Raw genomic sequence first — 16,574 nt, 5'->3', positions numbered from 1 at the left:
GACATTATTTAACTACCACGATTGCTGTCAGTACTAGAAACACCGGCAAGTATCACTGATGAATAGGTAATGTGTATATCATTCTCATGATGCTAATTCAGGAATTGCGCTTAATACTCTAAAATACTTTGTCTGCTATGTCATTTTATCTTTAAAGTGGTGCTTTTGTTTTTTTTTCCCAATATTATTTTTATGCTTAATTCATTTCGATTACATTGCCATGTTTCATGTGTTTGTATTTTTAAATGCAAAATATCTAGCTCTTTAATGTCTACTTTGCTTTCACATTCCACACTTCTTTCCCACATACATTAATTCTTTGTTGATACGATTAAAAGTGCATAGAGGAAACAAAACCAATATATAAGAAGCTACAATGTTTAACAATAGATCTATATTTTGTTTATCTTGGACAGATTTTATCTGCAGAACATAAAAGGTTTTTTATTTGGGTATAATACGTGAATGTTAATGTTGAATGTTAAACTTTTGCACGTTTGTACTATATATATATATATATATATATATATATATATATATATATATATATATATATATATATATATATATATATATATATATATGGAAATTTATCTTTGAAAGTGTAGGTTGTGGATAGGGTAAAATAAAGTACAGTATTTATGCTCTGAGTTTTGAGTGAGAGCTGCATAAAGTATATAAGTGAGTGGAGATATATATATATAGGGAAATTTATCTTTGAAAGGGTAGGTTGTGGATAGGGTAAAATAAAGTACAGTATTTATGCTCTGACTTTTGAGTGAGAGCTGCATAAAGTATATAAGTGAGTGGGAGACTTCTATACACAGCTCCTGTGTACATGCGCAGTCTGGCTCCTCCAACATCTGCACTGTATTCTGCCTGGAAACAAAGAATGAGATCCTTGTTAAGGTGATGCTTCCATTGATTTAACCCCTTCTGCATGTCAATAGGGTACAGAGGTGCTCAGGATGTTTCCGCAGACCTCTGCAGGTTTCCATTGATTTAACTAGCAAGAACCAATCACAGATACTGAGGAATGCTGATCAAATCTATATACATTATAGTTGTGCTGACTAAATCCATGGAGGGTTTAAAATGTAGAACAGAGTTTGTTAATGTTTTTAAGCCCTTATTATGGATTACCCATATTATTAACTGCTCAGAGACAAACATATATTAAATAGACTTTAGGCAAGGTTTTCAGCACTTCTTCCCCTTCCTTCTGTGCTGTCAAGGACTTATCGGTCCAGAACCTCTGATCAAGGTGATATGTTCCAGATGCAATGGAAAGAAATATAACAAAGTCTGTAATTTGCAAAGTGTAAGCTCTATTGACTTGAAAATTGTCTCAATTTTATTTTGACATGTTGCTACCCATATGGTTTTTAAATTCCCTGTGTCTCATTTGAGGTAGTGAAGTGTCGGAGTTGATTTAAAGAGAAAAATATTTTCCAAGCTGGTATTGTAAGAGTTACTGACGGCTACTTTCCAATCTATGTGCAGAATACACCCTCATGTTACTCATTCTATTTAACCTTTTTTGTAATTGAAATATCTAGACTGCATTGCAGTGAACAGCTTTGCAGGCCTGTCTGGCATTGCGTGAGTTAATTGATTCTCCTTGCTGAATCATACTGACTAATAAACTAATAAATGGCCATTACATTAATATGATGTGGTTGTCCATAAAGTCACATTATGTTCAGAAAAAAAGGACAGTAAATATTTGTGAGATCATTAGTAGTAAATTGAGAACAACATGATTTTTATTCCTCTCTGTATATTTATGCAAAAATAAGATGAGCCACTACATAAAGTACTATTTATGAATATTTTGTATGCATTACGTGAGATAAAAATATCCTACAAACAGGAGGGTTTTAAAATTGTGTTTGCATTTCCTGTAAGCTGAGCCATTGCATATGGTATCACATGTACTGTATTCCATGCATCATATAGTTTAAAGATATTGTATAAACATATAAGTGTGATATAAAATGTATTCTGATTATCCTATGGCTTGTAACGTTTTAACATGATCTACATACATATATACAGTAGATACAGATTAAATGGTTCGTGGTATAGCACTTTATAATGCATGCAAAACAGAAAGAGAGACTGAAACGTTGACATGCAAATTAATGTTCTGAAAAAGACTAATTAATCATAGTTTAATATTTATGTTAGAGGTGCAATAAAAGAGATGATGGCCGCAGAATAATGGGGGCTTTATACTGATGTAAAGTTGTGCACTGCAAAATAGTGCACCATGACTTTTTCAAGGTGAGATTTCACTGATCTGCAAAAGCAGGCTTTTAGTCATTCAAGGTTACAACAAGAAAATGACTTACCTTAAGAGAGTCCTTTTTAGACAGTGCTTTAATGGCAAGGCCATTGATGTCAGTAAAAACTATATTGGTAAGTCTAGAGTCAATCATTTTATCACTGGTTCTGCACCTAAAAGTACTACAGCACCATTTCTAAATACTGTATCCTAGGGAAAAGAAATCATTAGGTTAGTTAGGACAATGTTCTTATTCTGATTTTTGTATCAGTAACTCAAAGTATATATAACACAGCCTGAAATATGTGGTCTGCCACCCACCCATTGTTTTAAATAGGATATGCCTACATGTTTTAGTCATTTCCTAGTAAATGGCAAGCGATGGGCAATTTTGGTTAGAACGTTGCAGACATTTACTTGAAGTTGAGTGCTGGTGTGCCAAGAAGAACTGCTTAAGTCTAAGGGAGACTCCCAGGAATATTGTGTGCAATGTATTGTCTATGCAGCACTGAAGAGCTCAGCCTCTCCCTTGTGGTTAACAAGTGCTACTTGGGAAATGTCCCTTGAATTTTCAACAGCAAATTTCTTGGGACATATATAGGCCACAAGGAGGTAGGAGGTGGCATAAAGTCTGCTACTACAGCAATCAAAATCTGTAACCTGAAATAGCTCGTAACTGTTAGTCAACCATTATTCAACTGCAATAAGTGGGAAGCAGTTACCTCTAATTTTATAGTAGTGGTGATCATATGTACTTATGTGTCATATTGATAAATTATCTGAGAACTGAAGTGTTTGATTTATAAAAAGAAAACAGACATGGCCAGACTAATACCAGGACAGATACCAGCATGGTGTCTTGCCCTGTGGAGATGCCCATATAATTTCTGACCTGGCACTTTCTAAAAAAGAATGTTGTCCCATGTCTGAGTGAATGTCTTCAAAGTTTGCAGCCAAATGGTTTTTGCAAACATTTGCAGTGTATGTAATATAAATTCCCAATTAATAAAGAACATAAAATAATTCTTCCACTAAAAAGTCACAGTACATCTTATAAAGTATGCTTGAGTTATACTTTATAATTAACCAGATATGTGGTACTAGATGTAGCGATCTGCAACATGAATATTTTCTTCTAGATGTAGTAATTTCTTAGCTATCCCTGCTATTATAATAGTTATTATGAAAATAGTTTATTTTCTGTATAATGCTTGTCACAGGCAATAAAGTAGTGTTCATATTGCATTTATGGATATGAAGTAAATGGAAATTGATACTGGCAGGGCTTCAGCCATTTCAGTGGCAGAACACAATAAAATGTCGGCACAATGTCCTTATGATTGCTGAAGGGACCTTGAAAATGATCTTCAGATGTTTTATATTCTGAAACATTACCAGTATTGTAATGCTACTTTATTTAAAAGTATTTATTTATACTGTGCTGCCAGTAAAACAGACCTATAATTCATTGGGGAAAAAAATAATGCTGCTTGATCTGGGTTATTTCAGACATGTTCAGTCCAGCACTTACATTTACCATTGCCCTGTGCTCGAGAACAATAGGGTTCACTTATGGCTGCTAACCACAGTGCTAAAGTAGTTACAAACATGGGCATGAACTGTGCCCATTAAAACACCATCCACAAGGAGGTGCCATGCACCATTTGTGCCTACTGTAGTGCAAGAGGTGCATCAAGGAAGCCATGCACCCTTTGTATGTGGTGACTACAGGTGCTTGGTGTTGCACCTGGTCAATCACACTCAATATAAGAGCATGTTTTGTGCCAAAATATGGCCTAATATGTTGCTGTCTTCTGAAGTGCCAATATTATACCACCTCCACCCTTTAAGAAAATTCATTTTTCATCTCTGAAATTACTATCCATGTGGTACTGGATATTTGCATTGTATTTATTAACTTTATCCACTAAAATGTCTAATTTGCAGGAATGTAGTACAGCATACAAGCAACAAGGTACTGTATATCTTACAGTGGAAAATTACTACCTCTTGTGGTTATCCAGATAAAACCCATGTTTCTAATTCTCCGGCTGTCATTGAACTACAGCTCCCAGGATTTTCTGCCAATTATACTGCATGGTGTAGAATCTGAAAAGCTACATTAAGGGGGTTATTTATCAAAGGTTGAATTTCAAAGTTCTGTGAGGTTTTTTTTAACTCAAATCTACTCACAACTCGAACGTGAGGTTATTTATGAAAAAACTTGAAAGTCTAACATTCGATCGAATAGGAACGACCGGAAAATATGAATCGAATTTGAATTTAATTTGAATTGAGTTTTCCTGCGAAACAAACTAGAATATCAGAAAGGCAATTAACATCTTCAAATGGTTCAACAGACATCTGCCATTAACTTCTACATGAACTCAGTAGGTGTTAGGCAGCAAAGTATTGAATTAGAACTGTTTCCAGGGTCGAGGTGTGATAAATCTCACATTCTAATTCAAATTCGATTTGTGAGTTTTGACCCAAAAAAAGTTTGAAAATTACGATTTATAATTTGAACCTTAGCAAATCTGACCCTAAGAAATGCCATAGGGAGGGAGACAGCTATGTAATTTCAGAGCTTTGTGATTTCACCTGTCTTCTTACTGTTTTTCGAGAAGTATGGACACTTTTATAAGAAAGTCAGAAGAAAGTATGGAGACTTTTATAACAAAGTCAGAAAAAAGGTGAAGATCTGCTACATAAAAAGAACAATACTTATTCTGTAGACAACACTAGTATTTTAAATAGTAAAGGATTACCTGACATATCCAGCAGGTGTTAGTTACACTACATGTTCAGCATGTCATTTAATCCTGTAATTAATGTCAACCACTCTATAATTCCAGTATTCAGTGTGTGCCAGAGTTGGTACCTTTAATACAGCTAATGGTATAACGGACAGTTTTGGCTCATTCTTTACAGAATGAAATGATATCAACTTATGTGAGATAAATATAGGCAGCTTGATAAACCCATGCATATTTATTTATGCAACACAGCAAATCCTATAACTATAATTTTTCATATAGCGACTGGATGACAATGGGGCAAGTACCTCTGCAATTTATAATTTTGCCTGAAAAGTGCTGAGATGGCACAGGTCGAAAGTTCCCTACAGTCCTTTAAAAAGTGCTTTTGCTTTCAGTCTTTGATAGAAATTTGTCATTTCATGTTTTGTGTTTTACTTATCCTTAGTGAGGGAATGATAATAATATTAGGAACTCATTTACTATGGCTCATACACTTAGGGGGAAATGTAATAAAATTCACAAAGAGCAAAACTTTGCGAATGTAATATTCTTCATTAGAACCTTTAACACCTGCTCTGCAGTTTCGTTAAATATTTTGTCGTGAAAAATGGTTTGCGATCTCGAAGTGTTTATTACACACACTGCGAACGTTCACAAAAGCAATTTGGTTGCAAACTTTGCGAGGAAGTCGTTGAGATATTTAAACAGTCAAAAATGGCACAAACATGGTTGCTAACATCATTGTGAATGTTTTTCGCACTCGCAAAACATTACATTCCCCCTTAAGCACTTGTGTCCCAGTCCATAGTGACTCTGTTGAAAGGCACAGGTGTTAAGTAGAGGGCTTCCTTGTACAGTACCTTGAAACAACTGAAGTGCCCAGGGTCGGACTGGGACTAATGTCCAGGGCCCCCTCCGACCCCCTATTGTACAGCTCTGTGGAATATGTTGGTGCTTTAAAGATATGTGATTATAATAAAAGATGCACAAAGCTTTAGAATATATATATATATATATATATATATATATATATATTTGTTTTATAATATAGTATATATATTTTTTATAATATAGTATAATAGCATTAGTATAATACTGTATATATTATAATTCATAATTTGTAATTGTCCATACAGTGTGTATAGCAATGAGGAATATTTAGACACATTTCAGTGACTATTTAAGTCAGCCCACACATCAGCCCACACAGGCAAGTGTCTACAAACACAAGTATGGTGTTTTAAATGCAGGCTAGTGATGTGTTGAATTGGTGAGCCTGTAAGATGTCAAAAAGTGACATGGCTGGGTCTAGTCTATAAACACAGCTACTGAAATAGTGCTTACTGCAGCAGCTGACCTGCTTACAGTAGTCTGGCCAGTTACACTTTTGGCCTATTGCCAGTAACCAGTGTAGGAAGCTTAGAGCAAAAACTATGGGGCAAATTTACTTACCTTTGAAGTTGCGCCAGCGTTGGCTTTGCTGCACTTCGCCAGGCGAAGTTTCGCCAGGGCGCCGTTAATTCACTAAAATCCGAAGTTGCGCTCAGGGAGGTGAAAGGTAGCGAATTTGCGCTAGCGATGCCTAATTTGCGTACGGCGCCAAGTTAAAGTACAATGGACGTATATGTAGCAGCAAATACATTACACTACACAAACCTGGGAAAGCTTCATAAAATAAAATAGAGTTGTTATTTTGCCCTATACATGTGCCCACTGTATAGTTTAGGTGCCATATGTTAGGAAATGTAGGGGGGGAAGGAAATGTAGGAAATGAAGGAAATGTACAATCTTTTTTAGCCCATCACCCTTAAAAAAGTAAAAGATGCCAGCGTATTTTGGGACTTAGAAAAAATGTAAACTTTTTTTGAAGCAAGCCCTATCTACTCTATTGCACTTCGCCTGGTCTGATGTGGCGAAGGCAAGTCTGGCGCAAGAGGTAACATTCAGTAAAATGCGCAAGTTAGTGAATTAGCGTAGATACGTCCTTTCGCCATATTGCAACTTTGCCTGGCGTAAGGGTGCGAAGTAGCGCTAGCGTAGGTCCACTTCGCTAGTATATTTACGCCAGCACCCATTAGTAAATCTGCGAAGTAACGAAGTAAGTGTGTATCTGCTAGCACTCACTTGGCTCTAGCCACCGGGGTTCCCTGCAGAGTGTATCAGTATGTCTTATACAAGTCTCTTGCCTAAGACATGCAGTCTAATGCCTTTACTGGCCATTGGGCTCTTTGTTTTCTTTATTACTGTGATAACTGTGTGATTTCTTTATAATGTGACTGTGGGTGGGCTTTTTTTCTGTATATAACAATATAACTTTATATAAAATAAGTGTAATATTAAAGGGTAAGTAAAATGTAACGTTTCACAGACACATATGCATTTAAAGCATGACCCACTACCCTAGAACATGTTGCAGTCCAGTGCTGGTGATTCCCCGCCAGGCAAAGTCCCACACCACTCCTTTTGGCAGCCCAAGAGTTCCATCCCTTGTCCCCAAAAGAGTACAGTTCTAGGTAGCGCTACCTGCCCACATGCTTTCCCACGTGGCAGGCTCACAAACAGCCTGTTTCAATACACAGGAGATCGCTGGATTCTCATCCTTTCCTATCCTTCCCAAAGGTAACACTCACCCCAGGGAGTCACACAGATGGTAGTCTCACACAGAGCATCCACAGCGATGAAGGCTCCAGACATCTTCCAGTGAGCACACACAGAAACATCCTAGATCCTCTTTCTCTACCATTCCAGGCAGACTCACATAGAGATGAAGCTGGCATCCAGATTTATCCAGCTCGCATAAAACGACATCCATGCTGAACTGCATCTCTCACCCATCTCCAAAGGTGAATACAGAAATCCGGCATCCAAACTCCAAACCATCTTAGTTGAGTTATCCAGGCACTGGAGGATCCTGCCAAGCCTTTGGCAGGCCTATTGCACTCCACTGAAGGCCTACATTTTGCCGGCGTTGTCACTCTATCCAAAGTGAAACAAATATCTGTAGCAGATAACAGCAGTCACTGTAACCTGAACTTTAAAGCTGTAATGGCTGACAAAGCACATGGCATCCTCTATTACAGGGATCCCCAACCTTTTGAACAAGTGAGCAACATTCAGAAGTAGAAGGAGTTGGGGAGCAACACTAGCATGAAAAATGTTCTTGGGTGCCAAATAAGTGCTGTGATTGGCCATTTGGTAGCCCCTATGTGGATTATCAACCTAGATTGAGGCTCTGTTTGGCAGTGCACCTGGTTTTTATACAACCAAAACTTGCCTTCAAGCCAGGAATTCAAAAATAAGCACCTGCTTTGAGCCACTGGGAGCAACATCCAAGGGGTTGGAGAGCAACATGTTGCTCACGAGCTACTGGTTGGGGATCACTGCTCTATTATATGGTTGCACAGCACCACCTTGTGGTTCCTTTTGGGATCAGCCATGCTGCACCAATCCAAAGGCTCTGTCCCTGGAAAATTCAGGTAGAAAACCCGTATCTCAGGCCATGAGGCAGGGGAGGGGCCCTTAAACCGTAGGATTAACTCTACGGGTCCCTACAATTCCTTTAAATTATATTCTTTTAAACAGTTACATTGTATAGTGTATACAGTGCTTAGTGATGTAATTTCTGTCATGATTCACAAACTTGTGTTTTATAAAAAATAATGTACTTTTTGTTATTGAGCCTTGTACCTCTATATGGTCATGGAACTCCTCAGTGACTTATATATTACAACAGAAGGCACATTATTCCTTATACAAATAGTACTTAGTGGTGCTATTAGTCAGGGCCTGGAACTAGGGGTAGGCAGAGTAGGCGCCCACTTAGGGTGTAGTCATAAGGGGGCACCCTTTTAAAGGAAACATTTTTTTTTTTATTTGTTTAAGTTTGAAGGTTTGTTCTCCAATGCCCCAGGAGAGTTCCGTTCTGCTTCAAGACCTCCCTCTTACTTGCCCTGGATCTGATTGTGAATTTGCGCCTCAGCCTGCCCTCTCTCCCTCCTGCTCCAGTTTGTAAAGAAGAGACAGGTCAGTTCTTCTCTAATGCGATTCAGAAGTGGTCATGGTCCGGATGCGCATCCATACGATGTAGTAAGCAGTGCACAACGTGATGACGTCACTCCGCAGAGGGAGCTGTGCTGGTCTGGCCTGGCGCGTTGGAGAGAGCCCTCAGGCAGTGGTCGGTCGGTCAGTGCGGCATTATTTGTTCTGAAACTGGTTGCTGGTGTGGTGACTGGTGTTATTGGAGAACAGTCAGTGAGCACTGAGCAAAGAGGTACAGACTGATATGGGATGGGCCAAATTTGGTGATGCTGCTGACTTCGGGGGCACAGACTTAGGGGGGCAATGCATTGTTTGTTGGCACTTGGCACAACAGGTACAGACTTGGGGGGCAATGCATTGGTGGCACAACAGGTATAGATTTGGGGGCAACATTTTGGGTGCTGCTGGCTGGCACAGGTACAGATTGGGGGAAATATTTCAGGTGCTGCTGACTGGCACAGGTACAGCTTGGGGCAAATTTTGGGTGCTGCTGGCTGACACAGGTACAGATTGGGGGCAATATTGGGTGCTGCTGGCTGGCACAGGTACAGCTTGGCGCAATATTTGGGTGCTGCTGGCTGACAAAGGTACAGATTGGGGGCAATATTGGGTGCTGCTGACTGGCACAGGTACAGCTTGGGGCAATATTTGGGTGCTGCTGGCTGACACAGGTATAGATTGGGGGCAATATTGGGTGCTGCTGGCTGGCACAGGTACAGATTGCTGTCCCCCCCCCCTTATGGCTGCCCTGCCTGCTGGGATGTAAAGAGATCGCACTAAAATGTTTTTTCATGGAAGGATCAATTTCCAACCAGCTAAATTGCCAGATAGCAGAACAGGGAGTGACAAATAAGATGATTCTTGTATAGCTAATATCACACTGAACCAGCCTTGAAAACATGAACACAAAAACACATCAAATAGTAATTCTTGTGGGTTGAGCATGGCTGGGAGTGCAATAATTACACAATGTTACATCAGGAAATCTGTAACCTTATATAATCAGATAGAGTATAAAATCACACAGAATAATAGTTATAATGGCAAAATATCAGCGTAATATTGAAATGGAGGAAGGCTGAGGAAAGGAAGGATTTTTTACAGAAACTCTACCTTTAAAAAAATTGTAAAATATCTGCACGTTAATATTAAAAACTGACAAAAAAATACATGCTTATAATACCTTTTTACTAAACCAAGTCCTGAGCTTCCCCACAATAATACATGTGTTACACTTCGGGGGTTATTTATTAAAGTCTGAATGCCAAAAACTCAAAAAACTTTTACTATAAAATCCGAATTTTTAGTGGAAAAAAAAACCCTCAAATTTTTCGAGATTTATTATACCCTGAGGATGTAAAAGGTCTGAATCTGAAAATCCTGCATCTCAGACCTCAGGTTGCATATAAGTCAATGGGAGAAGTTCCAAAGATATCTTGATCTGCACTGAGTTTCGTGCAATAATCCAAAGATTTTTATGGTTTTCGGGCAAAAATCCTTAAAAATTTGAGTTTTTGAATGGAAAATCTGAAAAATTTGTACGATGTGTTTTTTTTCAAGATTTCTTCGGGTTTTTTTCCCTGAAGATTTTCAGGAAAGTGTATTGATAAATAAGGAGAAAAAAACCCATGCGGACTTGGTTGGAGTAGTTTTCAAAAGATATTGAGATAAATTCGGACTTTGATAAATGGGCCTCTAACGGCAATTGTGAAATGCAAAACACCTCTTTTACCATAGCCTTAAGTGAGACTGAACTACGATCACTGGAAAAAGCAGGTGGAATTACAGTAGTACCCTGATTTTACATACCTGGGTTTTACTATAGTATGTGCAATTGGGTAATCCTAAATAGCAAATTGCCATTTTAAGAAAGAAGAGCATCCCCTGGGATCCTACAATTCTGGATGCAAACAAGAAAACCAAGGGCACACATACTTGTTAGGTCACACGAGCCATAAGTATTTTCGGGGGGGATAGATTTTCAGTAGTCCAAAATATTTTTTTTTCCCATATCACAACTCTGCAGTTTAAAGAGATACTGCCACCAGAAATTAAACTCTTTTTTACATCTGTCATAATATTGCCTTTGAAAGCTACTTATAACTTTTCCATAAAGTGTTTGCACAATGTTTTTATATTACCTGTCTGAAGCCCCATGTTTCTGTATGAGGAGGCTGCCATATTTGTGCAGCAGAAGTCTGTTAGCATTAGAATAAATTAGATAAATCCAAGAAAGACAAATCTTTATCATTCACCAAAAGCAGAAAAGAGTGCACCAATACTGTCGATCTACGTTTTCAAAAATGTTTCATATTTGTAGGTATTATTCTGATTTTAAACTCTTGTGATAATCACTTTTGTTGACTGTTCTTAAACTATGGAAAAAATTAACTAGGGACTAATTAGTTTCACTATCTTTGCCTTTGGGATGTACTTTACATGATTTGATATATGAGCTCTCATCACCTGCTATATTTCAATAAGTATCAAAATTTAAGATAAGCTTTGTTCACAGGGTTATTGTCTAGAACTGCAAAATCATAGTTATGACTATTCTAATTCCTGGCAAATTTGTTTCAGATGCAGCAAACTTTGAGTCAGAAAAGAGGGATAATTTTGAGATCTGGTCCCCATCTGTCTCTAAGGAAAATGAGTCAGACAAAAAGGAATTCTTCTTGAGTTTTTAATGGGAAATACAAAAAACTGCACACACAATATATTGCCACATCATTTAATTTTTCATGCCTGTTTCATTTAAAACATAATAAAGTGTCATTTTTAAATGACTGTACTTATGCGCTAACAAGTGCCAATGAGAACTGCACAAGTGGGTCATGGCAAGAATATACAACATTAATTTGCACCATATAATGAATCAGAGGCAGAGACCAGTGTACAGTAAAAATAATAATTGAGAATAATTCAGACCCAACCTCAGGGACTCTGGATTAAATTCTTCCTCCCCCTTTAGTCTTTTTTTACTTTGTAGTCCCCTAGCTGCATACCGTATGTTAATTTGATTACGGGAACTTTATTGTCTAGGATGAATGGCCATCCACTAAATTACTATTACATTTTCAGCATTAAAAAGAGCTAATATGTATGAGTGGTCTGGTCTTGTTAAAGGGAAAGGTATCATCAATAAATCCAAAATACTAAAATAGAAATTTTAAATGGAAAATGTTGGAAGCATACTGTAAATGATAGGGTCACGCCTATATAGTACTTATTTTATTTTAGTACTATTTATTAGTATTAACATCTGAATACAAGTGAAACGCACTAGAAAACCCTATAGAAACTGTGGGAAGGGTAGGTAGCAGAGAGCTATAGACATGTTTCCATCAAACATCAACTTTACCGTCTAGGTCCCTATAGCATTCACTTACACACACACACTAGGGTGAATTTTATTGGACACCTACACTATGTTTGGTACAGGGCATATTGATGCCGTTGGACATTAAACTCAACAGAAGTTTATGTATGAGTGAAAGAGTTCACAGACACATTTACCTGACACAGCATGTTACCATAGGTTGTTGACTTGGTATGTTTACATTTTATTGTGCCCCCAAAAGACTTTTTTTTTTCTTTACAGAAAAGAGTATTCTATCGAAACAGAGTATATATATATCTAATTACCAAATGTTTCTTCATTCATACATGCTAGTGCTTCGGACTTTATTTTTTAAATAATATACCTTTTATCGGGACACTATTTAGAATGCATCATCAGCTCTTTCCATTTCTGCTCTCTAAGGGTAAGGTCACACTGGGCGTTTCGGGAAGATTTAGTCGCCTGGTGACTAATCGCCTCGTCTTTGCGGTGACCAATCTCCCTGCATGGCTTCCCTCACTCTTGCGCTGGCTAAAATCGCCGACGCTAAGCGCACACAGAGATTAGTTTTACGAAGTCGCCTCGTGAGGCAACTAGTACTGATTTTATTTTAGTACTATTTATTAGTATTAACATCTGAATACAAGTGAAATGTACTAGAAAACCCTATAGAAACTGTGGGAAGGGTAGGTAGCAGAGAGCTATAGACATGTTTCCATCAAACATCAACTTTACCGTCTAGGTCCCTATAGCATTCACTTACACACACACTAGGGTGAATTTTATTGGACACCTACACTATGTTTGGTACAGGGCATACATTTATGTCCGTTGGACATTTAACTCAACAGAAGTTTATGTATGAGTGAAAGAGTTCACAGACACCTTTACCTGGCACAGAATGTTACCATAGGTTGTTGACTTGGTTTACATTTTATTGTGCCCCCAAAAGGCATTTTTTTTCTTTACGGAAAAGAGTATTCTATCGAAACAGAGTATATATAAATATATATATAATTACCAAATGTTTCTTCATTCATACATGCTAGAGTATATATATATCTAATTACCAAATGTTTCTTCATTCATACATGCTAGTGCTTCGGACTTTATTTTTTAAATAATATACCTTTTATCGGGACACTATTTAGAATGCATCATCAGCTCTTTCCATTTCTTCTCTCTAAGGGTAAGGTCAAACTGGGCGTTTCGGGAAGATTTAGTCGCCTGGTGACTAATCGCCTTGTCTTTGCGGTGACCAATCTCCCTGCACGGCTTCCCTCACTCTTGTGCTGGCTAAAATCACCGGCGCTAAGCCCACGCAGAGATTCGTTTTACGAAGTCGCCTCGTGAGGCAACTAGTACTGATTTTATTTTAGTACCATACTATTTATTAGTATTAACATCGGAATACAAGTGAAATGCACTAGAAAACAGCATGTTACCATAGGTTGTTGACTTGGTATGTTTACATTTTATTGTGCCCCCAAAAGACTTTTTTTTTTCTTTACGGAAAAGAGTATTCTATCGAAACAGACCGTTAATACTTGAACATCCATATTCCCCAAGCTATGCTATCTGTAGTCCACTCACAACACCTTTTTAAACATAGCAGGGCATGCTGTTTCAGAGAGGCTTACATCACGCCATTGTGAACACCTTTATATATTCATAAACCAACGCTCTAAATTGTGCCGTAACCTGTTCATATGTATATGAATGTGCTGCTAACAATCCCTTGGTTCATTTTATAGCTCCTTTAGGGATTTATCAGTGTCCTGCTTAAAAAAGCAAGCAAGAATAGTCACAAACTGTGAATTCTATGTTGCACTGCCTGTCGTATTTTAAATCTGTCTCCTGTACTGTTGATAAAAACTGGTCACTTGTGTAGTGAAAGCTAAAACATGTATTCCTGGAAAAGGTTGTATTGTACAGGGTCCATCTGAATGCAAGAGAGAAAGCGTCTGTAATTTGATCTGTGCATGAAAGCTGTGCTGAGGGTAGCATGCTGCAGACATAAGCTGTGTCAATAGGAACTCTTTTCAGTCTGTGCAAACAGCCTCGTGACCCATGTTTGATTGGCAGCCTCTAGGAGGGAGGGCCTTTCTTTAGAAACAGCTCACATTTTGGCGGCACTTCTGACTGACCCATTTCCTGACTGCCACTCATTTTCTGCTTCTCGGTCTGGGATTCCTTGACTGCACATACGCTTTATCTTTGTGGGCCAGTGTTGGAGTAACGACAGAAAGTGAACAAGCAAAAGGAACGAGTGCTTTTCTCGACGTGAAATTCCTAAAAAAAAAAAAAAAATGCTGCATTGGTTAGAGGGAAATTACCAGTCACAAAAGAGAATGAGGTACGACGGCACTAAAATATACATTGTTAACATCCTAGCCTTAAGTGTTTATATATGTGTGTGTATATGTATAGCTATCATTTCTATGCTGCTGATAGACATACAGTAAGATACTGTACTTTGTATGCAATTTGAATATTCATTCATTTACTCACGTGTTTTGAATCCAGCTCGACGTTCCTGCCATATGGACATATGTGTGCATCGTTACATCGTTTATTTTTTATTTTCTAAAGCTTACACAATTTCCGCGGCACAATTTGGTGTGTGTGTGTGTTTTTACCAAATGTTTCTTCATTCATACATGCTAGTGCTTCGGACTTTATATTTTTAAATAATATACCTTTTACCGGGACACTATTTAGAATGCATCATCATCTCTTTCCGACCAATCTCCCTGAACGCCTTCCCTCACTCTTGCCCTGGCTAAAATCGCCGGCGCTAAGCACACGCGGCGATTCGTTTTCCGAAGTTTCCTCATGAGGCAACTTTGGTCGACTTCAGAAAACAAATCGCCGCGTGTGCTTAGCGTCTGCAATTTTAGCCAGCGCAAGAGTGAGGGAAGGCGTTTGGGGAGATTGGTCGCCGCAAAGACGAGGCGATTAGTCACCAGGCGACTAAATCTTCCTGAAACGCCCAGTGTGACCATACCCTTAGAGAGAAGAAATGGAAAGAGCTGATGATGCATCTCCCTGAACGCCTTCCCTTACTCTTGCGCTGGCTAAAATCGCCGGTGCTAAGCACACACAGCGATTTGTTTTCTGAAGTTGCCCGAAGTTTCCTCGTGAGGCAACTTTGGGCGACTTCGGAAAACGAATCGCCGCGTGTGCTTAGCGCCGGCGATTTTTCATTTTAGCCAGCGCAAGAGTGAGGGAAGGCGTTCGGGGGGAATTTGTCGATGCAAAGACGAGGTGATTAGTCACCAGGCGACTACATCTCCCCGAAACGCCCAGTGGGACCTTACCCTAATAATCAACTCCTTTTATGCAGGTATCCCATTAGAATTAACCCCTTTATTTCAGCCAGCCCTTTTTACTATTAAAAGGAATGCTCGATTGTTTATTCATTGAATCACTTGTTTATTCTTCATTAATACATAGAATGTAAGGCTATGATATTCAGGAGTGGAAATGCTTGCCTTGTGTGTGTGCTCACTTGCAGCCTCTCATTAAGGCCATGACTGGGTGGATCCTTCTCATGTACCTTTCGATTTCCATAGTAAATGTAAGCTGCCATACTAAAGAATCATATACATTCTTTCTCTTCCGGATTAATTATTATTAGTATAGCCTAAGGTTCCACAGAGCTGTGTAAAAACAAAAGGGAAACTGTGAAAATTATGAACAGAACAAATAAAACAACATGAGAGGGAGTGCTTTCACCGAGATCAATTTTAGTTTCAGCTGTTGCTGAACTAAAACTTCCAGCATTCTAAGATACTGGGACATCAGTACCTGATGGAAGCTGAAGGTCACTTAAATAGAAAGATACGGTTAGGCCCATAAATCTTTCGACAGAGACAACTTTTTCTAATTTTGGTTCTGTACATTACCACAAGGAATTTTAAATAAAACAACTCAGATGCAGTTGAACTGCAGACTTTCAGCTTTACTTCAGTGGGTTGAACAAAAAGATTGCATAAAAAATGTGAGGAACTAAAGCCTTTCTTTGTCACAATTACTTCATTTCAGTGGCTCAAAAGTAATTGGACAAATTAAAAAACTGAAAATAAAATGTTCATTTCTAATACTTGGTTGAAAACCCTTTGCTGGCAATGACAACCTGAAGTCTTGA

At 38.3% G+C, this 16,574-nt stretch overlaps 1 protein-coding gene across 3 annotated transcripts in view; it reads left to right on the top strand.

Moving 5' to 3' along the window:
- LOC108700174 (muscleblind-like protein 3) overlaps positions 1-16,574 on the top strand; it is a 71,761-nt gene that overhangs the window by 731 nt on the left and 54,456 nt on the right. Inside the window, exon 1 of one of the 3 annotated variants that reach the window (XM_018233115.2) lies at positions 13,524-14,780. The exons of 1 other annotated variant lie outside the window; for it this stretch is intronic. The gene's annotated coding sequence lies outside the window, so the exon portion shown is untranslated. Of the gene's footprint in view, positions 1-13,523; positions 14,781-16,574 lie in introns of those variants that run through there. One more of the 3 variants, XM_018233117.2, reaches the window with a different exon arrangement.

This window comes from Xenopus laevis, chromosome 8S (genome assembly GCF_017654675.1).
Source record: "Xenopus laevis strain J_2021 chromosome 8S, Xenopus_laevis_v10.1, whole genome shotgun sequence".
In the NCBI taxonomy this organism is placed as follows: domain Eukaryota; kingdom Metazoa; phylum Chordata; class Amphibia; order Anura; family Pipidae; genus Xenopus; species Xenopus laevis.
The sequence above is the reverse complement of the archived record's forward strand: the minus strand, read 5'-3'. Positions and strand labels throughout refer to the sequence as shown.